This window comes from Haliaeetus leucocephalus, unplaced genomic scaffold (genome assembly GCF_000737465.1).
Source record: "Haliaeetus leucocephalus isolate CR32 unplaced genomic scaffold, Haliaeetus_leucocephalus-4.0 Scaffold240, whole genome shotgun sequence".
Taxonomy (NCBI): domain Eukaryota; kingdom Metazoa; phylum Chordata; class Aves; order Accipitriformes; family Accipitridae; genus Haliaeetus; species Haliaeetus leucocephalus.
The window spans coordinates 3406323-3420240 of NW_010972676.1; the positions used below are offsets into that span (position 1 = coordinate 3406323).

Consider the following 13918-nt stretch of genomic DNA (forward strand, 5'->3'; position numbering starts at 1 on the left):
ACAATCGACGACGGGGAGGGGCGGGGGGGGGGGGGGGAGCGCGCGCCAGAGAAGCTGCCCAATAACTTTTGAGGAATTTCTTGTGCCTCCTTGAACAAGAACTCAGTAATTCAATGACAGTCAAGATTTGAGGGTTTTTTAGAATTATATTTATTTTAAGCAATGAGTTCAAATTAAGAGAATCACCAACAGAAAAGGAACAGGTACTGGCCTGTAGGAGATAACGTGATTTTCTTCCTCTTGATACCTGGCAGAAACTTGTGTCAGGAAACACTTAAGTTGCGTTACTTCCGTCTCTAACTAGCAACATGCCAGAGCTTCTGCAGCTTTGCCCACAGTAAGTACCTATGCAGTTCCTACATAACTACATTACAGTGACTACAATTTGGAGCCCAAATACAATGGTGCCAGAAACAAAAATGAGTATCCCAGTAATAGAGAAGATACAAATTTGACCTTTCTAAAGGTATCTTTCAAGAAGAATTGGCGCAACTTCTTGAGGTGGAACAGTGTTCTTAGACAGGACTGGAAGATTAATGTCACTGAAAGTCAGTCTCGCACAAAATTTCTTCTGTTTCAAAATCTCAAAAGCCTCAGTGCCAGAGGCACTGAGTAAGGAATACAGGAAAAATAAATAGGAAGGAACAAGAACAACATTATGATAGACTTCCAAGAGCTTCTGGGGAAAGAAGGAAGAGTGAGCGTTTCCAAAGCAAGAACTTGTATACGAAAGAAAAAAGCCAAGATCCCCCAAAGTAGCAATGATAATATATGCTGTAAATTTGGAGATATTTGCTAAGAAGAGATTGGAATAACTGTTAAAAAAAAAGAGAACGACAATTACCCTACACCGTGCTCTGTGCCTGTAATTTTAGATAAGAACTGATGCATCTGGCTAGACTTTACTCTCAGACAGAGGAAGACTAAGTGGAACATCTGCATGATTGCAAGCACCATGCAAATACTTCAGGAGCACAGAGGGTCAGTCAGTCATCCCAGAGAGATTAATTAATGTTGAAACTAATCTCAGTCAAAATGCCGTAATAAATTGCACATATTCATCCCACTTATATGCTTGAATAAATCTCCAATCAATACCCAAACAGGAATGAAAAGATAAAAGCTAGCATGCTGTCCCAGTCAGAGGTTCTCTCCCGTTACCACAGTTAGAAGAAGGTAATGCAGCTCACACCAAGTTCAGTAAGCAAGTGCAGACAGTCACGTGGAAACAGAGCAAGAGCTCTTTTAGGTTTGATCTTGAGACAAGTACTGTAAGCCAGGTCTTTTTCTTTATTTTCTGCTCCATCTTTCTAAACTTTTCAGGGAGGTTATCTATTTTGACTCTGTAAATAAAAACTTCTTTTTAATCTTAAATTAGCACCAGCTAAGCTTGATTTTAAGGCAACTGGCTTACAAAATATTCTACTCTTCTACATAAAGCAAACCTCCCACAGTCACTCTGGCAAAGACTAGGACTCTTTAAGATCCTGATGCAGTGTATGAAAAAGGCAACACAATTCTACTGAACACTAAGGACAAATATAGGCATTAGTATGCCAGGTTAGATGTGCAGAAAATGTCTTCTGGTTATTCGTTAGCTACAGTAGCTCCCTTATCCTGCACTAAGACAATGGAAACAGCCTGTAGTGTCCCCAGAAAAACACACCAAAATGTGTATGGACAAACACTTGAAGAAATAATGGGTTTATGCTTTTGAAAAACCCTCTTAAGAAGGAGGGCTGTAGAGCACCAAGGAGGCAAATTTCTTTTGAAACTATGGCATTTAAATTCAAAAATCTTGTTTCAGTGGAGATCTGGTTACATTCAAAAAACATATTTTCCCAGATTTCTTTTCACACAAAAAATATCACATCTAGTACTGGCATTTAAAGAATGAAAAACTAAAAATCCAGAGTCAAAATTATCTATTTCAAGAACTCAGTAAGAGGAGAACATCTGAAGATTTGAATCTAAATTTGCAACTAACATGAACTCACCAATATTCCCAAATGAGGCAAGAGGCACACCATAGTTTATGACTATACTTTAGACACGTGAGTATTTAGGGACTCTTAACTGTACTAGCACCAAGAGGAGACATTCCTAAAGGTCAGGATTCAATTTTACTGAAGATCTTATCAACAAGAAGAATATTCACATCTTCTGTATGATTGCTTTGCAAAATGGTAAAAGTTCTCTCATTTGTATGACAAATAACTAGCAGGGGTTTAATCATATCATGCCATTTTAGATAAAATTGAAAATTAACATCCACAATGAATGCATTCTCCCTGTGCAATTAGACAATAACTAAACACTTGGTAGCAGCAAAACATTAGGAAAAAATGTTGACAAACAAACAATAATCCAAGAAGTGACTTGTCTAACTGTACAACTTCACCAGCAGTAACAGAGAGCTTCACTTTTTTGTTGCAAGAGACAGAACAATTAACAGAATACCTTCACTACGACACTATCTACGAAGGGGGGGAGGGGAAAGATGGCACTATTCTCAGACTTCACTGTAAGAAAAAAATAACAGAAGATTCTTAATTTCCTGCAAGACTTTTTAAATAAACAAACTTTCTTTTTTAACAGATTCCTCATCTCACTGCAAGTCATAAACAAGTTTTTCTCTTTTTCTTAACAAGGAATGAGGTATAAGTCAGTTTTCTACTTATGTAGATAAAATTATCAGCACCTAGAATATCACAAGTGCTTCCATAAAATCTGAATTTCATAGCATTCATTTCACAATTTGCTGATAAGAATTCATCTTTCAGTTCAAGAGAATCCTGAACACAGGACTGTTACTTAAATAGAAGTTACTGTTATCTTTATAAAGGTGATCCTAAGTAACCACTGCTTACATCTGCCACTTTACAACAGATCAAGACAGCCTTGGTCCAGAGCTATCCAAGTGCCGCCCTGAATTTATAGCACCACCTATACAGGAAGAGGTCAGCATAAGCACCAGGCCAGGGCTGGTAAGGATGCTTCTAACCAGATTGTTTCCTCAATGAAGAAACTCAAACCTGAATTTAAGAATAAGAATGGGTTTAGTCTAAAAATGTTTTAGCTTCAAATAAGGTAACTCCCAGTTTATATGCAAAAAATAGTTCTAAGTGAGCATATATACGACTGAAATCACAGTTCTAAGATAAAACAAACACAGAACAATGTATTTTCTGCATAAACTCTAGGTGGGCAGGAGGGGAAGCATCTTTCTACTAACATGAATCATAAAAATTATTCATGTTTCTTACCTGTTTTTTCTATGAAAAGTTGGCAAAAGTGTTTATCAAGCTCCCTCCCAGCTAGCATCAAAAGCATGAAGTGCCTAGGTCCAGAGTCTCCCACATGCATTTAATTCTTGTTTCATCCTCTTCTACTGGAAATCTTTCACCATTACAGAGTCCGGACACCTCTATAACTATAAAATATAAAAGAAATACCTGGGCCCCCCAACAGTGTCCTCTTCAAACAGATACCAGAGAGATGCTCACAGTTCTGCCATGCCTATGCATATAAATGTTGGTTAAACATGCAATTGTCATCCAGCAGAGGAATCAGATACAAATTTGCATTTTAAACACTTTTGGTCTAAAATAAGGTCTTAAAGAGTTTTAAAATAACATAATCTTCTACACCAGATAAAATAACCCAATTCACTATTGGTATGGTATGATACTACGTACACGCATAGTACGTACATAGTCCGCATGGGCTGACACAGCCACTAAGAATGAAGGACCAACCTCTCCAGTAGATAATAAAGCAAAATGCCTGATGTAGTCAACAGGAGCTCCAAGTGCTTAAGAAGTTTGGTCAGAATACCATTTTTACACCTGAACTAAACTCATCTACATGACCGTAGGCTTGGTATGAGCATTAAAGAGTTTACTAGGCAGTTACGAAACTTCAATTCACAGAATCACAGAATGGCTGAGGTTGATAGGGACCTCTGGAGGTCACCTTGTCCAAATCCCTGTTCAGACAGTCACCTAGAGCAGGCTGCCCAGGACCACCTCCAGATGACTTTTCAGTATCTCCAAGGTTGGAGATTCCACAGCCTCTCTGGGCAATCTGTTCCAGTGCTCACTTGCCATCACAGGGAGGGGCAGGGCCAGGGGGTGTAAAAAAAAAAATATTTTTCCTTACGTTCAGAAGTCTGTACTAATACAGTCCATCAACACTATTATTCTTCCCTAATAAAAACAGTTTCCCAAGAAAAACACTGGGAGTTTCAGCAGGAAAAAGGGAATCTGAAAGCTCTTCTATTAAATCTAGGAAACTAAGAAACTAAGTCTGTTGGTACATGTTACTGCCACGTAACACAAAAAAATAGTAGAATAAAAATCAAAAGTTTAGAAGATCAACATTTGTGTGGCAAACAATTACATCACTTTAAGTGCTTCATTTGAAGAAGGAATGTATGGAACAAAAATTTGGAACAGCATTCAAATCCCAAGCTAACCATTTTGGAAGACAGCCCATGTTAACGTGCCTTAATTTAAAATGTTGCACGTCTACCAACTGTTAAAAGTAATACTTGTGTTGGCCAGACTTAAGGAAGAATTTATTCACAACATTCCATTCTGCATAACGTCGCAAAGCCAATACGAGTTCTACAAGTCTCAGATTATGATACAAATCTGCATACATCAGTTCTTTAAGTGTTTTGCCTCTATTGTAAATTGATAAAACAGGATTTAAATTATAAGCTCTCTATCTCTGACCACGAGAAGTATTAGAAATTGCCGTATCTGGAGCTACTTGCAGATTTCACAATTTTTAGCTTGGACACTGAAAATGTGGAATGTCTTCCAGCACTAGTTAAATCCTGGTTTAAAGACAGCTCTTCCAATTCCCTCACACTAACTCATCTCCCTGTAATCTGTATTTCCTTAATGGAGTTAAGTTTCTACCTTCACTAATCTACAAGAAATTAGCCACAAGGTCTTGTCTGACTACTTGTGAAGTGACATAGTACTTCTCTAGTTTGATGACCTCCATCATGACATTTTCATAGATAAAAAAAAGTAAAAAAGGCTTAAAGTCTTGGTTTGAAGAAGATATTCACAGTAGCAGCATGTACCATTTTAATTGGGTATCATATCTGCTTCATCTACTTGATGAATTTAGGAAGACATTAAGAAAAAACAGTCCTTGTAAACTACGTAAAATTCTCATAAGCCTTTCTACAATTTAACTGAAAGCCAAGACAAATCTACACCAAAAGGATTTTTATCTGAAACTAAATACAAGTCATTCAAACCAGGCATTTTATCAGTTTGTGTAGAATTAGAGGCAGTTAAATCTAATCTTCTGGTTTTCTATTCTTTATCAGAGGAAACGTACAGGTGACTGAGTATGCCCAAATCCCAAAGAACTAAAAGAGTTCATCCATGTATGGCATCTCAAAAAGGTCTTTTCCACAGAAGGAAGTCTAATTTGATAAGTATACAAAAAACATAGAACTTGTGACATTTCCTTTGATACTTAGATTTATCTATTCTAAGCATAGAAGACTTCATATATTAGAAAAGAATGAACAACCTCCTTTAGGGAACACACCTGTATTACAGGATCCCAACCAAGTTCACTTTCTGTAGAGAACTGAAGTCACCTGCAGCACTGAAAAGAGAATGTTGTCAGCTTTAAAGAACCTATTCAGATCACATTTTGTAGCCATAGAAAAACAGTAGTATTTTTTTTCAATCATTTAGACTAATCAGACCCTATAGTATTAATCCTCAAAAATCTCAGTTACAATTTCATCTGTATTGCAATATTACAGTACTATCCAGAATTGCTATCCTCCCCTTTCCTGCCTTGGGCCAATATTGTCCCATCATCAGATCACATATAATAAAACCACTTGGATAAATTTTCTTTGCATCACATATGACATGCCTCCACCATTCTCCTTTAAACTCTCAGCCGTTTCCTTTCTTTGCTCCAATAACCATCAACTTTTCTTAATTTTCAAAATACTTGCAAAATTCTGACCGTCTATTCTGCTTTATTAATCCATCATGCATCCCACCCGAGTTGTAATAAGCTTTTTTTGTCATCAGCTTCTCATACATTGAACATAAACATGCTTAGGTCAGTATCTCTGATGCCATGTGTTCAACTTCTCCAACAGAGATTTAGAATAGTATCAGCCTGTTAGCAAGTAGAGCACAACTGACCAAAAAATACTGTTGGAAGCTATGACTTGCTTTCTAAATCAAAGATTAGAAGCATAACATTTTCCTTTCTCCTCCTGAACTATCATCCTAATTATTGTAACTACTTTGTTTTCTGGACCCCAGAATTTTCATTAAAATTCCTTAAAAACCACCTGCAAGAGCAAAAGACAGGAAGTTATTAATAACTTCTGCACAGCAAACAATGCAGATGTAGCACTTGATACTGCCCACTACATTAAATTTCAGTTTCCTAAAGATTTAGGGAATCCACATAATTTCCATGTGCTTCATGATTTACACACAGGTCTTTAAAAATTAATGCCCTGAATATCTTTTTATTTTTCAGCATTCTCACATTACAGCTCAAAGGAAGCATACAAAGCAGCAACACCAAAAGATCAGTTCAGACTCACTGAGAAAGAGCTAGTATTATAAAACACTTTATTGGGGAAAACATAAGACACTCACCTTAATGAATGTACTAATCAAGATCTTTCCAAATCTGAAAGTGTCATCAATATATTCCTATTAAAAAAAAACAAACAGAAAAACCACACCAAGTTTTATAAGAAAGGTAAAAAATTATTTATGAAACATAAATCAAGTCCACTTAGTAATGCAATACAATTCCAACCATGTAAAATATGTATTCCACAGATGAACAACAGTTATAAAGACTACAAATACAAACTGAGAGGAAATGCAAGAAATTTTACTGACAAAAATATTTACTATTATTATAACCTAACTTCTAAATTGGTTCCTTGAGCAATGCACAAAGTTTTCACTGAATTCTATTCCCTTTATAAACACAAGAAACCCCCCAAAACTCCATCTCCATGATCTTCACTTATTGTTAGAACATTGTTTAGATAATACCGATACCGACGCAGTGTATTTCAAAATCAACCATTCATTCATCTGAGAGCATCCAAGCTGAACAATGAGTATTATCTAGTATAAAATTTGGGATCACATATTTGAATTCAAGTTATGTTTCTTCTTCCACAGATTACAATCTTAAAACATTTCACCACCAAAATAGAAATTCCAAATTAGCCTTAGTAGATGAAAGACTCAGAGACCTAATTCAGCTAAGCAAAAGTATTAACATCATGACAAAGACTAGTTTCATATTCCAAAATACAAGTATGCATTCTTAAAGCAAAAGCTGTTCCCAGCTTGCTAAAACTTATGCTTCTTTTACTTATATCTGTTAAAAAAATAAAAGAAAATAAAAATCACAGAAAGAAGCTTCCTTAGCTATGTCCCAGAGGGCCAAACAGGAAAAAAAAAAAAAAATCCCTCAGTCCTCAAGTGATGGCTCCTAAATGGACATAAGCTTATGTCACCAGCCACTTCTATTACTGAAGTACCCACAGCACCACTATTATTTAATTTCCTTCCAGTTTTAGACTGGTTTTATGGTTTTTAAAGCTGCTTTATCTCCCCATGGAGTAACTAATAGCAAAAAGATAGCCTGAGGTAACAGGACAAAGTCAGCTCGGTTTTACTATGAATAGCACAGTACCAACACATTGTTGAACTCACCAAATTCACCTCATGGAGGGTCAATCTCACCTATGCTGTGCCAACCAACCTGGGCCAGCTCCCAATTCATCATTTGCTTTCTTGTAACTGTAAAAAGCCAAGTACCAAAGTAATCTCCCCTTCTCCCCCCCGAAAAGCAGTCAGAGCCACTCCTCCATCATCTAGCAGGAATTGTTCTCTTTTCTGCCAGACCAAAAGCAAAGCTTATTTTACCCTTTCAGGTAATTATTCCTTGTTCTGTTAAGCCCACCACCTGTGCTCAAGTCTCCACAGTGGATCTGAACTTATCATCCCCAAGAGCCAACAGAAATTCTCTATCACATTTATTCCTTCACCTTGAATAATAAGCCATGGCCCAGAGCCAAGTTTAATTGCCAACAGGTTGGTATTTGCCATAAAGAAAAAAATAAAGTGAGCATAGACATACACCCCTGACAGACAAAGATTATTGCAGCCTGTGCCAAGACATCTTGTGAAGATGCTAAACAGTCTCCCTTTACCTGCCCCATGATAATTTATAGACATCCTTCCTTTCAGTCTTACAATAGGTACCTTCTTAAAGGTGAACTAAAATTCTTTGTATTAAGTGTGAACTTAAAAAGACATCAGATTTTCTTTGTAAACAGAAAATGCTATTCTCTCCCTGAGTGGAACCGGAGAAATTATTAAGCCAGAGATCAGTAGTCAGAACTCTTTAATATTTGCCTATGTCAACTCTTGTCCTTTTTTGAACAAAATAACAAAAATGATACCTTTGAGGAAGTGTGGTCACAGAAAGGAGGGAAACATTATCACACCCCACCACGCAGTCATATATTTCACCTTTATTACAGGTGAAACTAGATCTGAAGTATCTACAACACCATATTTCAACTTTAATATTTGTTGGCATCTCCATTAAGCAGTGTATTTGCACACCTATTGCTCCCCTCCCTTAAAAAAAAAGGGCAGAATTTCACCGTGGGGTATTACATTTACAAAAGTTCCAGGCTAATGCTGCTCTTTAGACATTGCTACAGTTCATACCCAGTTAAAGATTTCAGTCAGAATGAAAGTCCCATTCTGGAAGGCTCTATGCCAAATAAATTCTCTGACTATTACTAATACAGCCCCCACCACATCAGTAATACACTCCACAAAGTGTGGCAATCTAACAACATGATGTTCTTGTCCTATGAGTTGGCTATGTAAGTACTGAGAAATAAGAGCTCAAGTCAGAGGAACTCATGGTAGAGATGTAATTGAAATCAAAGAAGTGCTTTATATACTGAAAATCTTTGCACAATTAAAGAAACTAAGTAGCAGAAACATAGAAGTACATGGAATAAGGTCAAGCACAAAAACCATACTAAGACACAAAAGCTGCAAGGAATAAGGAGGATAGGAAGCAAAGCCAACAAAAAAAAGAGAAGTACTGGACATCCTCACCACTTCATCTTGTCTCCCTAAGCTTCAATTATGAAAAATTATAGGCGTTATTTAACAGTGAAGCGCCTCTGTTTTAGAACAGGGTGTTTGAAAGGGAGTATACCTTTGGTTCTACTTTTAAAAAGCCAGTTCTAATTTTAAAAAGCCAACTATATACAAGGAAATCTGTAAGAAAAAACAAGCATTAAGAATTACCACGGTATGCTCAAAAACAGCTGGAAGCAAAACCCCAAAGTCTTTCCCAGACATTTTGACGTACAAATGAGCTCTCTATCCCACTATCACATCTTTTCAGGATGAATATTGGTACCGCTAGCACTGAACTTCTGCAGCCTGCTCACATAATTTGCAGAATAACCTTGTACTCTTGCCCCAAGAAGCATGCTCCGTGTACTTCAGTCCTCTTGTCATGTAAACAGCATGTTGAGCCTCTACCCCTTCAGGACCCCCAATAAAGTTTTGCTTTCTATTGGGAGAAAAATGAAGAAAAAAGGAAAACCATACTCCATGATTATATATCTCAAGGAAGGTAAATTTAGTCTCACTTCTTATTGTGTCCTACAAGCAAAGTTGTCTAAATCAGACTACCAAAAAAAAGTCAGAGAAATCAGAAGGCTTCTCTAGGACTATCACGCACTACTTCAGCAGCAGTTCAGGAGCAGCTGAAAACATCTGTACAAGAACTTTTCTTGACCTTACAATAGCTTTCACACACACACAAAAAGTTCTCATAACCTCACTTGCATATGTGGATAAGCAGGGAAAATATGCTCTTCAGAACCACTGCCTGTGCAACTTGCATGAAACTACACTGCAGCTGTCCCTCAGGAACTCTTCAAGAGGGAGAGAGGACCAAGTAAGAGGATTCTGTACTGGATTGGTACAAGTCCAGTGCAAGCATTTGGACATAAAGACCCTATCCACACTTAAAAGGATAACCTTAGAAATACAAAAGAGAAGCACAGAAGCCTGGCCTGCCCATGTTCCAGCACTTCTAGCAGGCAGAGTACAAGCAGGCTGCACAAGCACACCTGGTGATCTACTAAGCCACTTACTAGAGTGCCAGATCACTGTGCGTACACTCAGGCATGTAGATTCCCATGTGTTCAGGTGCCTTCCTGCTACATATGGTTGCTGGCTCACTGTCAGCATGAACAGAACACGCTCTAAGGAGTAGCTTAAGAACCCCTCCACAGCTTTTGCAGGCATAATAACCAAACCATCTGACCCTTCTTCATTTTGGTCTTCTCTGCCATACTGTATTTCACAAAAGTGGCCTGGGGCCACAAGAAATACCAGCAACAGATCGCAAAACCATTAGCCCATGAAGTGTGTTTTCGACTGCTGCCTTATATTTTCCCATGCCCTTCAAATTTACTTCATTCTGTGAAGTATCTCACCTGTAGCTAAGAAGAAACAAACCCCCAAAACCCCTCTACATGTCAGAAGGTGGAGTTGTTCCTTACTATCCAACAACTAGCAATCAAAAGGTTCATCTTACTACCAACAACACATACAACATTAACAGCCTGGCCCCCACTACAGCAGTGGTTAAGTTTAACGCAGCAGTTAAAGCAGGAAAGGGGACAGACACTTTTACACAGTACACAAAACATCAACAGCATTACTTTCAAGATCACCATTTTCTGCATCCAACCTCATCGGTACCCAAAAGTGCAAGTCAAAGCCCTTCAGAGTAATAAAATTATATTGCAAAGAATAATACAGGTATTAATTGACCCATTTGCTGTTCAGCGCTTGACAAGCTAGGTTAACATAATAAATATTCAAGCAGTTTAAAACTTGTACAATCAGGATATAACTGGATGTGGAAAATATGAATGCAGCAAGACAACCCAGTTAAAAATCTCTGTAATCCACCATCCTCAGAGGAATTCTAGGCCATGCAACCAAAACTGGACACAAAAATTCCTTTTCAGAAACACCTGATTATCTAGTAATTAGGATGTGGTAACATTGTGAGTATAACAGAGTGTCTACAGGACATTCATGCCAAGTATTACACAACACCTTGCTAAGAACATGATGTTCCCTTTCAACATAGGCCAACCATAGCAACCCTGTATAAAACACTACAGTTGATCTAGTGATAATATACTTGTTCTACTGGCTAGTGGTAATCTACTTGCTTTTAAACCACACCAAATATGCCTCATCCCACAGTACCTTGCTGATGTGCTTCTACTTTAAGGGGTTAAAAAACCTTTTCTGCTATAAAGCACACTTGAATATTGTAAAGATGTCAGAGAAATAAAGGTGTGGCAAGAACCCAGGAAAAAAAAAATGGGTTTATCAGTCTGTATCTAAACCAAACACTTCCTGGTCATAATAAAGTCTGAGGTGGAAGAAAAATCCAGAACTCTTCCCATCAGTTTCCCCATTTCACTCTATTCTCATACTATGGCTAAACTCCATCAAAATCCCAGTTTACTCAAAAAAATGTGATTCTTCACAGGGAAAATTTATTACTATAAAAACGTATTGTCCTGGGACAGGCTCAAGTAAGTTTAAAATATGTAGCAACTCCATTTATGAAATAAACTTATGACTGGGGGAAAAAAAAGTGGAAAAGTAAGGTATTATGCGAGCAGCTGCCACAATATGCTGTCTCTTTGATGCCTCTCTGTGGAAATGCAAAAGAAATACGGGTAAGCTGTAAAAATGAAGATTACTTAGATTTTCACAGATAGTATTCATGTGTTAAAACAAATATAGGAAGCCTACAACAAGTCCTACCAACTGACAAACAAACAAAAAGCCCAGCAAACCCATGTAATCTTTGGATCATTAATGAAACCAGAAAACTTGCTGAATCTGAAGAAAGTGCACAAAAGCCAAAATCCTGCTTTCCATGCCTTTACGTTCTGGACTAGATCAAACAGAACTACACTTCTTCACAGCACGGGACAGGCCACACTCTTTCACTGCAGTGTTGGACACTTACGGCAGCTACCCAACTAAAGCATTCTCCCTTCTACCTTGAAATAAACACCTGAAACCACCAAAACTGAAGGATATTATTTTTTTCTTCTCCTCTAGGCCAAAGGCCCTCTCTTTTCCATTATGTCTTACTAGTGAGGTAAGCAACCTCCACAGTCCAGAACAAGGACTCTACGCCTCAGGACAGTGCCTTAATCGCAAGGCTAACAGCAAGCCTTGGATGAAGTGAGAACACAGTCCAGTTCTCCAGTGAAACTTCCTCACTTTAGAGAAATAATGCAAGTTTCAGTAAGAAAGAACAAAAAGGAAGATCATAAGAGCATGCAAACACACACAAGCATGAGCAAGAAAGAACCTGATGTTACAGTGCAACAATGTGGGCACTCTCCCTAACACGAATCAAAATCTAGGCCCTGCTCCCAGATTTTGTATTCAAGAGCTGCTGTGTAAAGTGCATAAACAGCGCTGTGCCCAAGGCTGAGAAGATCAAGGACACATGCAAACACTGAGGCACGCTAGAAGGTATGAAAATTTTCATTAGGTTCAACGCCCTCAAACCATCTAATATACAATAGGATCTGTTTATGGAATGGGGCCACACCATCAAGGCCTTAGCTGTCAGCTTGACATCCTTAAGTTTTACCAACAACCTTACACTATCAAAACTAACCATTTGCATTCAAGGAGATACTCCTCACTGCCATCATTGTGATGAATTTTGATTTTACCTTGACAATAAGCAAAAGCCAGCTCCAAATGACAGCTGCAGTTTTGACAAATGTTAACTAACCAACATTAACCATCATCTGTAAACAGACTCTGTGGTTAAATCAATACTGGCAACTTGAAACAGTTTCTCACTATACTAAATCAGTTTTTTACTTTACTTTTGACTTGACCAGACAATCTTACCGCTAGAATCATTACAGGATTTCCACCTTTTCCCCTTTACTTGTAAATATGTAAGTGGTAGCTACTCAATCTCAGATGTACAAGATGGTAAACCTCAGAGTCTTATACTTGGAAAAGAAAAAGACATCTCACAGCCTAAAAACATAAACCAATATGTTTCTTCAAAATCCTTCACATGCACTGTCTCAGCCAAGTTACTGTTTCACTGGAATACAGTTTCAAAGTGGTTCAGTTTCCAAGTACCAGAGACTTCATATTGACCTCTCTGAGGGCTTTTTAAGCTCCTGTGGTACACAGAGAAATGCTGTACCCTATCCTAACCTATCACAAAAAGTCAGTTGTAAAGTATCAGCTTGACTGTTACCATACTGCTCATCTATTTGCATGAAACTGTACTTACATAAACTGTTTTGTAATCAAGCATGTAATAGCATGCAACTAATGTCAACTGCAGCACGACCACATTGTCTCAAGGAACAAAGTGTCCTTGCAACTATAGCCAACACAAAAAAAAAAGAAACCCACAGCACCTGTTGCCTATGCTACCTGTAGCTCACGCATCTCAGTAACGCGCTAAGATTCTGTTGCTTACCGCCACACAATTCCTCACGTCAAAAAAACCACCCAGCCAGCTGCGTACAGCACTGTCCCCTCAAGAGGAGGACAGCGGAGTGCGGGGCCGCGGTCCATGCTCACCGCACCGGGACCCACGTGTTCCCCAAAGGTGCTGCCCGCGCCAGTTTTCGCTCCCTCCGGACCCCGGCGCTGACCTTTCGCACAGATGCGGCCGCAGCCCGCGCCCCGCAACCGCCAGGGACGCCAGAGCGGAGCCCGGCGGCAGCGCCGAGGGACCGGCCCCGCCGCCACCG

General features: G+C 38.5%; 1 protein-coding gene across 4 annotated transcripts in view; it reads right to left on the minus strand.

The window, feature by feature from the left end:
* Window positions 1-6734, minus strand: part of PER2 (period circadian clock 2) — a 43576-nt gene extending 36842 nt beyond the window's left edge. For 2 of the 4 annotated variants that reach the window (XM_010568252.1, XM_010568253.1), the window contains exons 1-3: window positions 6666-6734; window positions 5578-5629; window positions 3267-3519 (exon numbers count right to left, since the gene is read on the minus strand). The gene's annotated coding sequence lies outside the window, so the exon portion shown is untranslated. The remainder of the gene's footprint in view (window positions 1-3266; window positions 3520-5577; window positions 5630-6665) is intronic. The other 2 variants (XM_010568254.1, XM_010568255.1) reach the window with 2 other exon arrangements.
* Window positions 6735-13918: the final 7184 nt, after the last annotated feature.